This window comes from Coenobita brevimanus, chromosome 103, assembly GCF_032717465.1.
Source record: "Coenobita brevimanus isolate Jiangsu-jjx chromosome 103, ASM3271746v2, whole genome shotgun sequence".
Classification (NCBI taxonomy): Eukaryota; Metazoa; Arthropoda; class Malacostraca; order Decapoda; family Coenobitidae; genus Coenobita; species Coenobita brevimanus.
This window is the reverse complement of record NC_137056.1, coordinates 3,943,748-3,963,198: the sequence shown is the minus strand read 5'-3', so window position 1 is coordinate 3,963,198 and position 19,451 is coordinate 3,943,748. Positions and strand designations below refer to the sequence as shown.

The following is a 19,451-nucleotide window of genomic DNA, read 5'->3' as shown; positions in this document are numbered from 1 at the left end:
TCTTGTCATTCTATCTTATGGCTAAATGCGGGTTAAATATTATAGATTATCCTGTAATTGAATAACCTTGGATATTTACTTGAATATTAATGCTTCTTTCTTCTTGTAGGTGAGTAGAGTTAATAAATCACGTCTCTCTTAACTCCGCACTGAGAACCAAAGAGTGTTGGGGCGTAATGAACATAATGGGCAACACCTGTACGCCACAACCACCCATTTAAGGTGTATTGGAGTGGGAGGTGAAGAATGGAGAGTGGAGTTGATGAAGGAGTTGGTGAGAGAGAGAGAGAGAGAGAGAGAGAGAGAGAGAGAGAGAGAGGAGTTGGAGGAGGTGGTGAGGGACAGTGGAGTGGAGAGAGGGAATGTCAAGATAGTGAACATGATGGGCTTGAAAGTGGAGTTAACATGAGAGAGAGAGAGAGAGAGAGAGAGAGAGAGAGAGAGAGAGGGAGAGAGAGAAGTTAGTGAATGAGACTTGGATGCTGCTAATGCTTATGAATCTCTCTCTCTCTCTCTCTCTCTCTCTCTCTCATTTCACACCACATGACTAATTGAGGGACTAAGGAGAATATATAATCTTTATGACGCAACAGCACACACACACACACACACACACACACACACACACACACACACACACACACACACACACACACACACACACACACACACACACACACACACACACACACACACACACACACACACACACACACACACACACACACACACACACTAATAATCCCGCTCTTCCCCTCTTCGCGAATCAATATTTCACTACCGCACACGAGAGGTTGAGTGTAGCAGAGGTTGAGAGTAGCTGTGGTTGGGTGTAGCTGAGGCTGGGTGTAGCTGAGGCTGGGTGTAGCAGAGGCTGGGTGTAGTAGAGGCTGGGTGTAGCAGAGGCTGAGTGTAGCAGAGGTTGGGTGTAGCAGAGGTTGGGTGTATCAGAGGTTGGGTGTAGCAGAGGTTGGGTGTAGCAGAGGCTGGGTGTAGCGGAGGCTGGGTGTAGCTGAGATTGGGTGTAGCAGAGGTTGGGTGTAGCAGAGATTGGGTGTAGCAGAGGTTGGGTGTAGCAGAGGTTGGGTGTAGAAGAGATTGGGTGTAGCAGAGGTTGGGTGTAGCAGAGGCTGGGTGTAGCAGAGGTTGGGTGTAGCAGAGGTTGGGTGTAGCAGAGGCTGGGTGTAGCAGAGATTGGGTGTAGCAGAGGCTGGGTGTAGCAGAGATTGGGTGTAGCAGAGGCTGGGTGTAGCAGAGGCTGGATGTAGCAGAGGCTGAGTGTAGCAGAGATTGGGTGTAGCAAAGGGAAGGTTATGTCTCCTGCTTTTCTTGTACCTCCTGGAGATAACAGATATGACTTACGATAATTTTTCTCTCGTAACTAAGACTTCTTTTGTAGGCGTATAGTAAAGGTTAAAAGTAAAGGACGTTCAGTATTTACGATCCATACAGAACAGGCGATGGATTTACGAACGAGCTTACGATCAAATTCCTTTCGTAACGCTGATTTAATTTTCAGGAAGGTCAAAGAAAGGAGTGTGATGTTCCTTCCTATGGTCTCTTTCCTCCCACAAAAATAGATATTCTTGACGAGAGGAAGATGTCATTATTTATTTATTTATATATTTATTTACATATTTACTTATTATTAGGAGGAAGAACAAGAAAAAGAGTGCAAAACCTGTCCTTCTAGAAAATGTGGCAAGCTTCTTAAATAAAATAAAAGATGGACAATTAAGGAAACATCATAGGGACACAGAGTTTGAAGGAAGTACAGACAGACAGAAATAAGTAGTTGATGATGATGCTGAAGATGAAGAAGAAGAAGAACGATGATGATGATGATGATGATGATGATGATGACGATGATGATGATGATGATGAGGAGGAGGAGGAGGATGCAGAGTTGGGATGGAATTGGGTGAAAACGTGAAGGTCAGGGCAAAGAAAAGTTGTCAGAGACCTTTTGTCCTGTAGTTAATTATTCAGCTCTTCTCTACCACGTCTTTTGTTTTTATGTATTATTAATATTATTATTATTAGTAGTAGTAGTAGTAGTAGTAGTAGTAGTAGTAACAGTAGTAGCAGTAGTAGTAGTAGTAGTAGTAGTATTTTCTGCCACCAGACGATTTTAATGTATTGGAGAAACGATTCAAAACGGAGGGGTTAGATCTAGCCTTCCTTAACCCTCTCACAGCAATAGATAGATGGATAGATATCTCCTAAGCTGTATGAACTCTTCCGGATGTTCCAGGAATTACGAAGGAGGAGGAGGAGAAGAAGAAGAAGAAGGAGGAGGAAGAGGAGGAGGAGGAGGAGAGGAAGAAATCGTTGTGTTCACAGGATAATCGTAAATGTCAAGTTATAGTAAATTCCTTCTTTTTTTTTTCTTACGAAACGATTTATAAACACTAAAGCATTGGAATCTCTGTGTTCTAATACCAGATATACCAACGTCATACCAGAACACCGCCTCACTTCGTATCATTAGTGTACATACAAGGTCACCTAATACCAGGGCAGAACATGAAGCCACCCACACCAAGTCTTCATACCAGCATACCAGAGTAATACCAGTCCATACCAGGTCACGTCCCACTGCGGCATACCATCTCATACCACAACATCAGCCCAGATCACCTCATACCAGCACATTCCATCAGGGTATCTCACACCACAGATCACATTATTCCACACCACCTCATACCATCTCACACCATCTCCTTATACCACAACACCTGTCCATACCAGACCATCACCTACCACAGCACCTCATGCCATACCACCCTATTCCACACCAGTATACCAGGCCCCCACACTCCCTCAGACCTACCCTAACCCAACCCTAAGCCAGTGTTTTCAATCGACCTATCCAAACTACCGTGGTTGGCTTACCCCCCCTCTCCTACCCCCTTCCCTTCCTCCCTCCCTCACCCCTCTTCTCTCTCTACCCCTTTCCTCCCCCTCCCTCACCCTTTCTTACCTCCCTCACCCCTCTCTCCCTTTTCTCCTTACCTTTCTCCCTTTCATCTAGCTCAAACCTGATCCTGCCCTTCTCTTCCCCTCCCTCATCCCCCTCCCTGACTCCTCTTTCCTCCGCCCCATCCCTTTCCCCCTCCCCCCACCTCACTGCATAATGACTTCTCCCTGTCCCCTCTCCCCCTCCCCTTTTTTTCTTTGTCACAGCCCCTTCTTCCTTCCTTCAGCCTTCCCTCCCATCCCTCTTCCTTACCCCTTCCTCTTCCCCTTACCCTTCTTCCCTACCCCTTCCTCTCCCCTTTCCCCTTCCCCCCACCCATCACTGCATAATGGTTGTCCTCCCATCCCTCATTATCCTCTCATCCCCACCTTCCCTCCTTCATCCCTCCCCACTCCTTCCTCTCCCCCCACTCACCTCTTCCTATATTTCCCCTCCTTCTCCCTACCTCCGTCCCTCTTTCATTCCTATTTCCTTCCTCTTCCTTCCCTCCACGTCCTTCGCTTTCACCTCTCGCCTTCTTTGCACCCTCCCCCTTCCCCTCACCCCTCTCCCCTCTCCCCAGTGACCTTTCCTCCCCTCCCACGCACCCCTCCCAGTCCCCTCTCCCCTCCCCTCTAGCTTCCCTTCCATTTAGTCCTCTTTCTCTCCACACATTGAATTCCTCCCTCTTCCTTCCCCTACTCCCCCTTCCCTCACTCTCCCCTCCCCTTGCCTCTCCCCTCTTTTGCATCCATGACTCTTCCCCTTCCCTCCCACGCACCCCTCCATTACCACCCTCACCCACACTCATTCCCCTCTTCCCTCTCTTTCTCTTCCCATTTCACTTCCTACACACTTCCCTCCCTTCTCCTTTCTCCCCTCTCTCTCTCTCTCCATCCACTCTCCTCCCTCCCCCACACACTTCCTCAGCCACACTTATCTCCTTCCCTTCACCCACCCCCACCAACTCCCCTCTCCCTTCCCATCCATTCCCCTCTTCTCTCCCCCCACCCGCTTCTCTCCCTCCTCCCCCCTCACTGACTCCCTTCTCTTCCCTCCTTCCCCTCCCCACCTCCCTCCCCCTCCCTTCCCCTCTCCTCCCTCCCTTTTTTTCCCCTGGTCTCACACGCAATGTCCTCCCTTTTTTTCAACTCTTTTTCCCTCCCTTCCTCCCTTCCTCCATTCCATCTTTCCTTCCTTCCATTCTTCCTACCTTCCTTCCTTCCTCCCCTATCCTCCCTCCCTCCCTCCCTCGCCGCTCCCTGTTCTTCCTCTCTCTCTCTCTCTCTCTCTCTCTCTCTCTCTCTCTCTCTCTCTCTCTCTCAAATATTAACGAGGTAGTGCCCTTGACTTTTGCCTCATATTCTACACCGTACCTCAGCTCACCTCTTCCTTCCTCACACCTCGCATTCCATACCTCAAATACCTCACACTGCCTCATACTCTGCACCTTATACTCCTCATACCACATACTTCACCTACCCCCTCTTCCTCACGCCACATACCTCAATTTACACCTCCCATCACACCTTACTTACCTCTCTTCCTTGTACACCTCACATTCTATACCTCTTCAAAACCCGGCACCTCTTTTGCCTCGTATATTCTACCTCTAGATTTCATACTTAGATCTTTCGCCTCACACTTCATGCTTTTTTATATTTACCGTCTCAAAAAACCTCATCTCTCTCTCTCTCTCTCTCTCTCTCTCTCTCTCACACACACACACACACACACACACACACACACACACACACACACACACACACACACACACTGACGCGCACCACATGCCCTGACTACACCCAACTTCAGATGCGTACACCCCCTATCATTATCATGAATACCTCAACACACACACACACACACACACACACACACACACACACACACACACACACACACACACACACACACACACACACACACACACCTAACTACTCATGCATACACTTCACTTCCCATCCACACACCCTACTTCATATGCACACACACTCACATCTCAAGCACACACCTCACTTCCCATGCACGCACTTCACTTCCTATACACACACTCCACTTCCTATACACACACTCCACTTCCCATGCACACACTCCATTTCCCATGCACACACTTCAGTTTTAATCCACACATCTTTGCTTTCTTGCATACCGTACTCATCCTTTTCCCTAGTCATCCCATTCCACCATCCTCTTCTAGCACTTAAAATCTCCACTTCACACACACACACACACACACACACACACACACACACACACACACACACACACACACACACACACACACACGTCTAAGGTCATACACTATTAGCAGGAATGACAAAGCACACTCCCTTCCCCCCCCTCTCTCTCTCTCTCTCTCTCTCTCTCACAGCACACTTGTGGCTTTACGCTGAACACTTGCTCACTCCACCCTTTCACGCCGATGACCCATTTTCTTTATTTTTTTCCTACCTTCATTGTCTTTAATTTGGCTAAGGGGAGACTGATGTAAATAGAGGGGTAGATATTTGCTTTTATTAACCCCTTCAGTACGAGAGATCATTTCTAAGTAGTGATGTAGTGTGTAAATAGGTAGCGTTAGTTATAAAGTACGCGTTTGGACGGTAGTAGTGGTGGTGGTGATGATGGTTGTGGTGGTGGTGGTATTAGTAGTAGTAGTAATAGTAGTAGTAGTAGTAGTAGTAATAGTAGTAGTAGTAGTAACAGTAGTAGTAATGATGGTGGTGGTAGTAATAGCAGAAATAGTAGTAATAGTAGTAGTAGTAATAGTAGTAATAATGGTGGTGGTGGCGGTAGTAGTGATAGTAACAGTAATGGCAGCAGTAGTAGCAGTAGTAGTAGTGGTGGTGGTGGTAGTAGTAGTAGTAGTAGTAGTATAACTCAGGTTTTGATATGCAGGAGGGACAGGGAGACTCAACATCACTTCCATACCACTTCTTCGTGACTAGCATTATTCTACTATTTAATCTATCGTTACAACTCGCCATTCCCGATTGAGAGATGACAATTTTAGGCCAAGTTAGAGTAAAAGGGGTATAGCATGAGAGAGAGAGAGAGAGAGAGAGAGAGAGAGAGAGAGAGAGCAGCTCCTTGAAGGCTTCTCTGCAGATTTTGTCAAGGTTTGTGCCGAAGTGCTCCACATTTCCCTTTCCTCCTCTTTTCTTTCCTCCCTCCCTCTTCCTCTTTCCTCCCTCTTCCTCTCTCCTCCCTTTCCTCCCTCTTCCTCCTCTTTCCTTTCCTCCCTCCTTCCTCCTGTTTTCTCATCTCCCTTCCTCGTCTTTTTTTTTCTTATCTCCCTCCTTCCTCTTTTCTTTCCTCCCTCCCTCCTCCACTTTTCTTCCTCTTTTCTTATCTCCTTCCCTCCTCCTCTTTTCTCTCCTTCCTCCCTTCTTCTCTTTTCTTTCCTATCTCCCTCTACCTCTTTCTTCCCTCCCTCCTTCCTCCTCTTTTCTCTCCTCCATCCCTCCTCCTCATTCCTTTCCTTCCTCCATTATTTAATGTTTTCTCCTTCTCTCCTTTTTTTTCTCCTTTCCTCCTACACTCGAAAATTTCTTGATTTACAAGTAATTCCTTAATAATAATAATAATAATAATAATAATAATAATAATAATAATAGTAATAATAATAATAATAATAATAATAACAACAACAATAACAATAGTAAATAATAATAATGACAACAATAAATGGCCACTGCTGTAAATAACCCCATCAGTACGAGGATGCCAAACTCAAAAAAAAAAATCACCAGACAACAGCAAAAAAATAAACAAAAATAATAAAAGTCAACCCAGCAAAGAAATCCATATATATAATTCTTTTGACACTCACAGGCCTTCACAAAAAAAATAGATAGATAGATAGATAGATACATAGATAGGTAGATAGATAGATAGATAGATATTTTCCCCCCAGCCAGTCCGTTTTCATGCAATGTTCGTTTCCTTTGACCCAATTTTTCAGTGACCGTGGCTTCGTATTTTTTTTTTCATTTTTTTTTTATATTGATTTCACCTGTCTCACCTCTCGTCCCACCTCACCTGGGCTAATTGACCTCTCTGCCTGACCTCCCGTGAACTTTGACCTCTTGTTTTGGACTCGACCTATTTTTTATTTTTTTTTCGTGATGGATTTTGTTTATGATTGGCTTATTTTCCAACCCCCCCCCTTCAAGTACAGTGGGCATCAAAAGTACTGTCACCTTTAAAATACAAGTAATTAATAAAGTAATAAGTAAATAATAATAAAGATGAAGGTAATGATGAATAAATAAACAGAATAAAGGTAACAATAATAATAATAATGTTAATAATAATAATAATAATAATAATAATAATAATAATAATAGCAATAATAATAATAAATAATAATGATAATAAAATCGTCTGGCGTCAATAAATAATAATAATAATAATAATAATAATAATAATAATAATAATGATAATAATAATAACAATAATAATAATAAATAATAATGATAATAACATCGTCTGGCGTTGGTAAGAAAATAAAGAGAATAATGTCATCGTCTTAGAGTGATTAATATTCTTTAAAACAATATATTTTTACTTTCCTTTTTTTAATTATGATCAGGCTATTTTCAGACGATTTTATTCATCCTTAAAGAAGATATTTATTAGTGAAAGATTTATTGAAGGCTTTATCTCCCCTCCTCCCCTCCTCTTCCTTCTTTCCCCCTCTTTTTCAATCCTTCGTCCCCTTCCCTGTCCTTCCCTCTCCCCCCTTCCTCTTCCTTCTCACTACCCCTTCCCTTTCCTTCCCTCTCTCCCCTTCCCTTTCCTTCCCTCTCCCCCCTTCCCATTCCTTCCCTCTCTCCCCTTCCCATTTCTTCCCTCTCTCCCCTTCCCTTTCCTTCCCTCTCCCCCCTTCCCATTCCTTCCCTCTCTCCCCTTCCCATTCCTTCCCTCTCTCCCCTTCCCATTCCTTCCCTCTCTCCCCTTCCCATTCCTTCCCTCTCTCCCCTTCCCATTCCTTCCCTCTCTCCCCTTCCCTTTCCTTCCCTCTCTCCCCTTCCTCTTCCTTCTCACTCCCCCTTCCCTTTCCTTCCCTCTCTCCCCTTCCCTTTCCTTCCCTCTGCCCCCTTCCCTTTCCTTTCCTCCATTTCCTTCCCTTTCCTCCATGCTCTTCCTTTTTCTTCCCTCTCTCTCTTTCCCATTCCTTTCCTTAGCTGAGTAAAATCTCCCGGCAGGAAAAAGAAGAAAAACAATAATTCGTCATTACATTTAGGGGTCAAACTAATCTGACCTCTGACCTCTGTGAACGGCGGCTGTGACCTGTCTTCTCTCTGCCCTGGATGACCTAAGTTGACCTGTTTTGATGCGTTGCCATAAATAGCCAGAGTGTTTTCTATGTCGTTTTTTCTGTTTTTATTCTGGCAGGATCAGTTTTTTTTTTTTTTTTATCAGTGTTACGTTTTCATCTGTCTCTTTTTATAGGTGTCTGTCTGTCTGTCTGTCTGTATGTATGTATGTAGGTGTGTGTGTATGTGTGTATTTTGTATGTATGTATGTATGTTGGTGAGTGTATGTATGTATGCCTGTCAGTCCTTCTCTGCTTAACTTTTTATGTCTGTTTGCCTGTCTGTGTATGTGGTGAGGTGTGGTGTGGTGTGGTGAATAGTGGTGTCGCTAAAGGTACTGTGGTATTACATGGTTTGGCGTAGTCTGGTATAAAGCAATAAGGCATAACTCAGTCTGGTATGAACTGGGGTGAAAAAGAAAAAAATATCTGGTTTGACCCTCATATAAACTTATCCAGTACGCTATGAGGCTATCTGGTATGACGCGACCTGACCAAGCCCTGACCCCTCGCCTGACCCCTGACCTTTCCTGACCTCTGACCTATGCCGTGGCCTCACTCTTTTAGCCTGGCATTTATTCCTGCTGATCTTACATGCGACCTCCTCCGCCTCTCTGCCCAAAATTCCTTGGCTCTAAATTCTTTACCTGCTAGATCTGTTTCCCGTCTCTGTCTTCTGCTGGTGAGAGAGAGAGAGAGAGAGAGAGAGAGAGAGAGAGAGAGAGAGAGAGAGAGAGAGAGAGAGAGAGAGGATTTTTGCTAGTTCGGGAATTAACCCTTCTATTACTTGCTACTTCTGTTTATCTATCTATCTATCTGTCTATCTATCTACCTATCTGTCTGTCTGTCTATCTATCTGTCGACAAGCGCCTTAATCCTGCAATGGAAGGCCACAAACAAATCGCCTCCACGTCACCCTGTCCCGCACTCTCTCTTATACCTCTCCGTCCCATCGCCCCCCATCTCAACGTCTGTCTCCCCCTCCCACTCCATCTCAGCCTTAGTCTCCTTCTCCCCTTCATCTCAATAACTCTCCCCCTTCCCCTCCACCTCAACCTCCGTCTCCCCCTTCCCCTCCATCTCAATATCTCTCCCCCTTCCCCTCCATCTCATCCTCCCTCTCCCTCCCTTCTTCACCTCCCTCGTGTCCTCTTCTTTTCAGTGTTACTTCCTTCTTACAAACTTGCGTCAACTTAGGAGAGACTTTTTAAACTAGAAGGGTTAGCTAGTCCTTATTAACCCCGCCACTACTTAAGATCTGTCTTAAGGTTATTAAATTTGTCTTAAGGCAGGAAGAGTAAAATTTCAAAAGGCGCCATCGGGTTGAAGGGAATAAGAACATATTACAGGATTTTGCTAGAGAAAAAAAAAGTATAAGTAAAAGAAGATGAAGAAGAAAAAAGAAAAAGAGGAAAAGAGAGAGAGAGAGAGAGAGAGTAAATGGGTATAAATCTTGTCAGTTGTTGCCCTTCACTGATTCCAAGCCAATTATTTAATCTACCTGAGTTAATTACCGTCCTTCACCTCACCTGACCTAAGCTAACCTATGACCTGGCCTCCCTTCTCCTTACACCTGACCTTTTTTCTACCCCACTATTTCCAAGACACCAAACCCCTCTATTAAATATGAGTTAATTGACCTACTTAGCTAATTTGCCCTAACCTACCCCAACCTACCCCAATCTACCCACCTTCGCCCGAGATTCGACCTATTTTTAAGCCTTGTATTTAATCTTGCTAAAAACAATATTGTCGTGGCATAGGGGGATGCGTTACACTTCTTCCTTGGCGATTTATTTTGTCTATTACACCTTTACGTTCTCCTGTGTGATTTTTAAGTCGTTTGCATATCGACACAGTTTGCTTAAGAAAAAAAACAATAAAAATAAAGAAATAAAACAATAAATAAAATAAATAAATAAATAAAACAATAAATAAAATAAATAAATAAATAAAACAATAAATAAAATAAATAAATAAATAAAATAAAATAAATAAATAAAATTCAATAAGTAAAATGCATTAAATAAAATAAATAAAGTACATTAAATAAAATAAATAAATAAATACAATAAAATTAATAAATAAATAAAATAAAATAATATAATCACAAAGAATAAATCACTAAGGAAGAGGCGTAACGAAAACTCCGAAGGCACTTGGACCCCAAAACTCGTCGGTTCTGGAAGTTCCCCAACACCGTCTCGTAAGCGATTTATTTTGCTTATTACATCGTACTGCCCTATTCTGTGTTATATAAATCCTTCCAACATCGCCACGCTCTGTATAAATAACGTACAAAAGGATAATAACCAGCCATATCCAAAACTAAATCGCCAAAGAAGAGGTGTTAGGGAGCTTCCTTAACCTGAATCACCTGACCTTAATTATATCTTACCCACTGACTCTGCATAACTACACTGACCTCACCTGACCTACTGTGGCCTTGCTTTACCGGATCTAACCTAAGCTGACATGACCGTATGCAGCTTAAAATGGCTCTGACCTCTCCTTGCCGTATTAAGCGTATTTTGGGGTTAACTTAAGCTTATTTCATCTAAGTTTGTAAGCCAGCTTAATCTTTGTAATATCTGTCTATCTATCTATCTATCTATCTGTGTCCGTCTGTCTGTCCGTCTGTCTGTCTACACTCTGACGCCATAATCCCATAAGGGGTGGCCGTTTGAGTTAGTTATTTTTCGGGGCGGGGCAGTAACCCTCCGCCAACCCACTTCTTGACTTATACCCAAACTAACCCAAAGTAACTTATGCTAACTTGAATCCAGTCTTTCTATACCGGATCTAACTGTAACTCTAATTTTCCTTGACCTCAATAAAGCTGCTTCTTTCATTAATAAATCGGACGTAAAATAACAGATGAACGAATAGTAGTATCAGTAAAAGAGAGTATTGGAGGGACGGTAACTGAAAAAAGTAAAAAACGAGGAGACAGCAGTTGCATTGGGGAGAAAGATTGGGGGTAAAAAAAAAAGAGTATGGAAATTGATATAAGAGATTTGAATATAAAGAAAGAAATTGATGAGAGAGAGAGAGAGAGAGAGAGAGAGAGAGAGAGAGAGAGGAGGAGGAGGAGAAGGAGGAGGAGGAGGGGAGTGAGATATGAGAAAACTGGATATGCGGAAGTAGGACGCGGCAGACAAATGATGGTGGGGAGAGAGAGAGAGAGAGAGAGAGAGAGAGAGAGAGAGAGAGAGAGAGAGAGAGAGAGAGAGAGAGAGAGGACCATCCCACATAGCATTCATGGCCTTAACATCAAAGGTCATAAAAATCCTTAAATGTTTCCTCAGGTCATTCATACCAGTCACTCAAAGCCGGAGGCATCTCAGGTCAGAGGTCAACTAAGGTCACAGGTCAACTTGGGTCACAGTTAACCCTTTCACTATGATTACAACCCAATTTAAGTGTAATTCTCGCTACCTCCAGACGATTTTCTTCAGCTGAGGGGAGATTTCTTGTTGGGGTTCATGACAACGATATTTTGCACCTGAAGTTCGTAATATAAACAAGAGAATATGAAGGAAGGCAAGAACTAGAAAAAAAAACAAATAATCCTTCACTATGGCCTGTATTCTGTAGTGCTTTCACCTTTAATTGGCTCAGCTTATCGTCCTTTTGCAGCTCATTTCAAGCATCCCAGTGACAAAAAAAGATTAAAAAAAGAAAAAAGGCTAAAAAGAAAAGAGCCATGCTACGCCTCCACATCCTGTCCACAGCGGTTAGTGTTATTTAAGATTTCAGAATGGAGGGATGACAGTGTTAGGCCAGAGGTAGAAAGAATAGACTATGATGATGATGATGATGGTGGTGGTGGTGGTGGTGGTAGTGGTAGTGGTGATGATGATGATGATGATGATAATGGTGGTGGTGGTGGTGATGATAATGATAGCAAAAATAAAATAAAAGAAGACGTCATTGCACCAAAAGAATTAATGGAATGGAAAGAAGAGAGAGGAAGGGGAGAAAGAGGGGGTGAGAGGGGTGAGCGAGGGGAAGAGGGATTAGGGGAGGAAAGAGGGGTAAGGGAGGAGAGTAAGGGTGTGGGAGAGGGATGAGGGAGGGGTGAGGGAGGAGAAGAGAAAGAGGGTAGGGAGGAAAGATAGACTTCGGTATTAATGATAATAATAATAATAATAATAATAATAATAATAATAAAAATAATAATAATAAAAAATTTGGTAGTGAAGGGGCATAGAGAGAGAGAGAGAGAGAGAGAGAGAGAGAGAGAGAATTGTATAACTGGTGAGGTTCCTAGTAATGTTATTTGACCCGGCCTGACCTGATTGAGAGAAAGAGAGAAAGAGCGAGAAAAAAAAAAGAGAGGGGGGCGGGGGGAGGTAAGGAGGGTGAGATGACGTAAGAGTGAGATAATGGAGGAGGAGGGAGTGGAAAGTGTGATATAGATAGATAAAGAGAGAGAGAGAGAGAGAGAGAGAGGGGGGGGAGGGGAGCAAGTGTGAGAGTGGAAGAGAGAGGGAAGTTAACAGGATGACGCAAGTGTGACGTAAGAGAGAGAGAGAGAGAGAGAGAGAATTAGGTAACAGAGAAAGGAGAAAATGTGAGAAGAGTGAAAATGACAATAGAATGAGATGAAAATGACAGAAAGACTAATGTGAAAATGAATAAAGGAAAGTGATCGAATGGTAAAGCATGAGACGATAAGAGAGTGAGATGAGGTGTGAATATGACTCTAGGATGAGGTGAAAATGAGATGAAAATGAGCATAGGACGTGAGAAAGTGAAATGAAGGTCTGGACAGGAAAGTGAAATGTGGGATTGAGTTAAGGTTATGTTAGATGAAAATGACACCAGAATGAGGCGAAAATGAGGAAAAGAAAATGAGTAAAATGAATGAAAGTGAAAAGGGAGAGTCTGAACATGAAGGTGAAAGACTGACATTAAGTGAGGTGAGGAGTGAAAATGATCCAAGGAAGGTGAAGATGATATGAAAATGAGGTGAGGAAAATGAAGAATGAGATGGGGTATCAGAGGGATCCAGAGAAAGTGAGATGAGGGACTGACTGAAAATGACGCTAGAATGAGGCGAATATAAAGTTAGAATGAAGTGAAAATGAAAGGAAAATAAGAAGTGATGAAGAATATGTCCAAGGAGGAAAGTGAGATGACGGACTGGCTTGAAAGTGAATGAGGAGTGAAAATGAAACCATAGTTAGGTGAAAGTGAAGTTAGGTGAAAGTGAAAATGAGGAAAATGAGTGATAAGGAAAAAAGGGAGGTGACGTAAGAGAAAATGAGGTGAGAGGACTGACCTAAAATGAGTTGAAGAATGAATATGATCCGAAAATGAGTGAAAACGAAGTGAACATGAGCTTAGAATGAAAATGAGGAAGTAAAAATGACATGAAAGACGAGGAAGTGGGAGGAGGAGTGAGGAAACGTGCCTGAAAGTGACCAGTGTGGCGAAAATGATACTGGGATGAAAATGAGGTGAACATGAGCTTAGAATGAGGTGAGGGGAGCAAAAAGGGAGATGAGGAGTGATGAGGCAGGAAAGGGAAGTGAGGAGACATGACCAAAATTGAGTTTCATGATAAATATAGCACCGGAATGAAGTGAGGGGTGAAGATGAGACGAAAATGAAGTGAACATGAGCGTAGAATGAGGAGAGAGAGAGAGAGAGAGAGAGAGAGAGAGAGAGTGAGAGAGGAAATTGAGGAAACATAATTACTGAAATTGGGTTAATTGGTAAAAGAAATTATAATGATGGGATGAAGCGAAAATGAATTTAGAGTGAGGGATAATTAGGTGAAGATGAGCTTGGAGAGAGAGAGAGAGAGAGAGAGAGAGAGAGAGAGAGAGAGAATGGAAATGGAGGGGAAATGGGTGTGGAGAGAGGAAAAAAACTGGAGAGAGAGAGAGAGAGGGAGAGGGGGGGGGATTTAAGTGAAAGGAAAATGGGTGTGGAAAGAGGAAAAAACCGGAGAGAGAGAGAGAGAGAGAGAGAGAGAGAGAGAGAGAGAGAGAGAGAGAGAGCCTGCCCATTTCAGCTTGTGATTTTAAGTAGGCGTAAAATTGCCATCTCTCCATCTTCAACGCTGTGCCAGAGATGAAAAAAGGATGCTAATCACGAAGAAGTGCTATGGGGAGAGTACAGAGCCATAGTAGTGTCTTATTCTGCCATTCAGGAGTGGAAAATGACCTGCAAGATGACGAAATTCTCCCCCCCAAAAAAAAAAAAAAAAAAAAAAAACGAAAATATCTGCCATGTTAAGGTGAAAAAACTATAGATTATAAGAATTACACCTGGGAAGAGAATTGAAAATACTGAGGGATGAGGGATGAATATGAAGGGAAAATGAAGTGAAAATGAACCTAAAGTGAGGTAAAGATGAGTGAGGAAGTGTATAGGATATGAAAATGACTAAACAGTTAAGGTATAAACATGAGATAAGAATGAATGAAAATGAAGGTAGATTAGAATGAATGAAAATGAAGGTAGATTAGAATGAATGAAAATGAAGGTAGATTAGAATGAATGAAAATGAAGGTAGATTAGAATGAATGAAAATGAAGGTAGATTAGAATGAATGAAAATGAAGGTAGATTAGACTGAATGAAAATGAAGGTAGATTAGAATGAATGAAAATGAAGGTAGATTAGAATGAATGAAAATGAAGGTAGATTAGAATGAATGAAAATGAAGGTAGATTAGAATGAATGAAAATGAAGGTGAATTTAATATTAAGAATATGAGAAAATGTCCTGGATATGAATATGACCGAAAGAGGATAAGGCTAAGAATATGATTAAAGATGAATGTGAGGCTAGAATGAAGTGAGAATGAAGTGAAAGTGAAGTGAAAATGAGGACGAGGAGCATGAGGAAGAGTCCAGGATACGAACATGACCGAAATAGAATCAGGCTGAGAATATGATTAAAGATGAATGTGAGGTTAGAATGAAGTGAAAATGAAGTGAAGGTGAATCGAAGATGAGGCAGAGGAGCATGAAGAGGTGTCCACTGTATGAAAATGAGAATATGCACGAAACCTGACCGGGAATAAAAATAATTATAAATGAATATGAGGTTAGAATTAAATGAATGAAGATGAGGCATGAGAGGCTGAGAACGTGTCTAGGAAATGAACATGATCTGAGAAAAAATCTAACTAAATAAAAAAATGGAGATGAACATGAGGGTAAAATGAAAGGAAAATGAGGTAAAAATGAATCTAAAAGTAATGCATAAGATACTGACTAGGAGGTGAACGTGACCCGGGACATGACCTAACTGAAAATGAAGTTAGAGATGAATATGTATTGAAAATGAGGTATCAGATGATGGGAGAAATGTCTAGGATGCGAAAATGACCGAATTAGCCTCTGACTAAGACTGGAAGTGAATCTGAAGTGAGAGAGTGAGGTGAAAATGAATGTAAAATGTTGAAAATGAATATAAAATGAGCTATAGCATTGTGAGAGTGTCTAGACTGTGAAAATGACCAAGATACCCAGGTTGAACAGAGAGAGAGAGAGAGAGAGAGAGAGAGAGAGAGAGAGTAGAAGTATGAAAAGAAGACATGAAGGAGAGTATAACAATGAAACACAGTCTTTAAGAATGAAACAGGATCTAACACCGTAGCGAGATTAGGAATGAAACAGGATCTGACACCGAAAGAATGAGCATGAACTCAGAATTTATTTTTCTCTTTAAAAATAAAAAGTAAGAGTTTGGCCAAGGTACAGAAAAAAAAAAAAAACAATGTGAGGCATAAAAAAAAAAATCTATATTCTTTTCACTTCAAACTGACCTAAAATTTAAAAAACTGGAGTATGTTGCCAGTCACGAAGAAGTGCTATGGAAAGGACGTAAAAGCCATAGTTTTTCGGGTTATCCTGCCACTGAGCACGGGAAATAGGCAGCAAAAAGACGAAAATCCCGCCAAGTTAAGGTGAACGAACTATAGGATACGAAAAGGCTGAAGTGGGATGAAAATGGGGTCAGAACGGTGAAAGGGAAAAGCTAGAGATAATGAGGAAGTGACCAGGGTACGAAAAAAAGAGGTGAAGAAAGGAAGAGAAATGAGGAAATATATAAAAATGAAACAGGATTTAACCTAAGAATAAAGTAAAAAATGAGCATGAATTTAGAGTGAGGTTAGAACAAAGGTAAAGAAATTTACAAGGATGGGAAAAAATGAGGAGAGGAAAGGAAATGATATGGGGACTAATAAAATAGGGGAACAAAAACTGTGAGGTCAGGGTTGGACATGAGAAAAAGAGAGGTAAGGCAATAAAGAAAATGAAAAGTGTACAAAATCAGGGCCGGATTTACCAATAGGCCAAGTAGGCCATTGGCCTAGGGCTCGTCGGTATCTGGGGGCCATTGAAACTAATTTGTCGCGCAGTGTGCCAGCGTATAACCTTGTTTCAAGTGTACATCGAGTATTTCATTATATGATATATTCACAACCATAAGGGCCCCTGTACAATTAGTATAAAGCCCAGAGTATGGGGCCCTTGTACAATAAGTATAGGGCCCAGAGTATGGGGCCCTTGTACAATAAATATAGGGCCGCATTTGTCTTCAACCGGCAACATTTCTATAAATTTTGGGGCCCACTGATGAGTTTGGCCTGGGGCCCACAAGTAGGTAAATCCGGCCCTGAACAAAATTAAGAATTAACATGAAGTCAGAACGAAGGTAGGAAAAATTGGAACGAAACTAAGCAGGATATGATTAAAAAAAAAATGGACAGTATAAAAATGAGACAGAATCTAACCCCAAATGATGTTAGATATATTCACAAGGTTAGAACAAGGCTAGACAAAATGAGAAGTCACCAGGATACCCCCCCCCCCAACAAACACACACACAAAAAAAGGGTGCCTTGTGAGGTTGAGAAAGAGAGGGGAGAGGAAAGGGTTGGGGGGGCAAGGCGAGGCGGGGTCAGGAACGAAACCAACATGGAAGCACTCCCATCCGTACTGTCCCTCTTCAACCCCGTCTCGTCGTCTTCGCCACTCACCAGGCCCTCTCAAAGCCCTCTCCTAAAGCCCCACTCTCCTGGCTCAGTCGCGGAGAGGAGTGGGAGTAGGTGTCGGAGGAAAATCAAAACTTTGGAGAAACACTGACAGATTACACCATAACCATACTGTCCTACTCCCTCTTCGCCTCATCTCGTCTTCCCCACAGTTTTCCCCACTCATTCAGGCCCTCTCAGCTTTCCCCACTCACCTGGCTTGGTCGCAGAGAGGAGTGGGAATGAGTGGCACGCGAAAATAAAGCTTTGGGATAACACTGAACTTGGGGACTTCACAAAATCATACCGCCCCACTCCCACCTCTCCTCCTCGTCTTCCCCTTCTCCTCTCTTCCCCACTCGCCCAGGCCCTCTCAAAGCCCTCTCAGATTGCTTTACTCACCTGGTTCAGTCGCGGAGAGGAGTGGGAGTGAGTGTCGCAGGTAAAATCAAAGCTCGGGGTGTAACACTGAACCAGGGGACTTCAAGTAGTCATGGTGTGTTCTGCAACAACCCTCTCTCGTTCTGGCGGTGATGGCGACTACCCGAGAATCGATAGTCCCTCCCTGCCTACCACCTCGGCCTGCCTCTCTGCCTGCCTGCCTGCCTGCCGAGGGGCTCCTGCTGCCTTCCTGCCTGCCTTAGCTAGCACTCCGATCGCCCCCTCAGATACGGTCCAAGCAACACACACGGACTCGCAAATAGGCGCCCCCTTTTGGACTGTCGTTGGCGGGGAAATCTCTTGGCTCGACCCAGGACTGGCGCCGGGGCTAAAGGGCGATGCAAGCCGGCCTCTGATTGGTCCGTGGCGTGATCAATGCCTGGGCTGGGCCAATGGGAGGGCGGGAGACATGGCGGGCTAGGAGGCGGGTAAATCGATATGGAGTGGATGAGTGCCTCCCGTGTACGCAGCTCTGGCACCCTTACCCTACCCACCACCCAGCCCTCCACCCCTCTCTCCCTTACCCACCAGGCCCTTTACTCAGCCCTTATTCGCCCTTTACTCAGCCTTTATTTGCCCTTTACTCATCACTCCCTCACCCGCCAGTCCTTCCTTACCGGCCCTTATTCACCCTTTGTACTCTGCCCTCCCACATGCACCGGCACTCCCTTACCCACTAGTTTTTACCCACCACTTCCTCCCTGACCCCCCATTTACTCAGCCTTCCTTACTCACTGTCTCCTATTTCATCTTTCCTGACCATTTCCTCCCTCACCAACCCTTTCTCCCTGCCTCACCCACCGCCCTCCCTTACCAACTCAGTAATTAGATTTTACTCAACCTTTTTTCACTCACCATATCCTTAACCCTGATTCACCCTCCTTACACTCTTTTTACTCATCTCGCCTTTAGTTACCTGTCTTTACTCAGATTACTCATCCCTCCCACATACACTACTTTCCTTCATTCCATAACCAAATTTCACTCATCCGTCCCTCACCCACCCCTTACTCATCTCTCACTCATCCAGTAGCCCCATGTCCAACCTTTATTCAGATTTTATTCATTCTCCATTACTCATCATACCCTTATTCGACTCATATTCACATCTTTGCTTGTTCTCCCTCACCCATCAGCTCTTCATTCACCCCTTACCCACCAACCTTGTACTCACCCTTACTCACCCACCAACCCTTCACCCCATTATCCACTTGCCCTCACTCACGCTTTACTCATCCCTCCATCATTCACCACCTCTTTCATTCAGCCCTTACCCACCCTTCCCTCACCCACCCTTTACTCATCCTTACCCCACTTTTCCTTCCAACCAGCCCTGTCTTCCTTACTCACTACCCCATTCACTCAACTCTCATTCATATTTTACTCATCCCTCCTAACACACCAGTCTACCCCTTACTCATCCCCTTACTCATCATCCCTTATTCACCCTTTACTCACTCTTACTCATCCCTTACCCATCTCCTACGCACCCTGACACCCTCACCCTACCTTCCAGCCCACCCTTACCCACCACCCCATTTACTCAGCTCACACACTTTACTCAGCCCTCACTCCCTTATCAGTCTTTTACATAGACTTTACTCACCTCAGCACTCACCGGTCCTCCCTCATTCAGCCCTTCTCCTGCAGTCCACCATCGTCCTTTCGGGGGATGGAGAGGGAGCTGAGGGGACGTTTGTATAACCAGGCGTCGGAACTGCCCTGTTA

At 43.5% G+C, this 19,451-nt stretch overlaps 1 protein-coding gene across 4 annotated transcripts in view; it reads right to left on the bottom strand.

Moving 5' to 3' along the window:
* The window catches only part of Syt1 (Synaptotagmin 1), a 115,612-nt gene extending 97,611 nt beyond the window's left edge, over positions 1–18,001 (bottom strand). For all 4 annotated transcript variants that reach the window (XM_080284957.1, XM_080284956.1, XM_080284958.1 and 1 more), the window contains exon 1: positions 17,685–18,001. The gene's annotated coding sequence lies outside the window, so the exon portion shown is untranslated. The remainder of the gene's footprint in view (positions 1–17,684) is intronic.
* Positions 18,002–19,451: the final 1,450 nt, after the last annotated feature.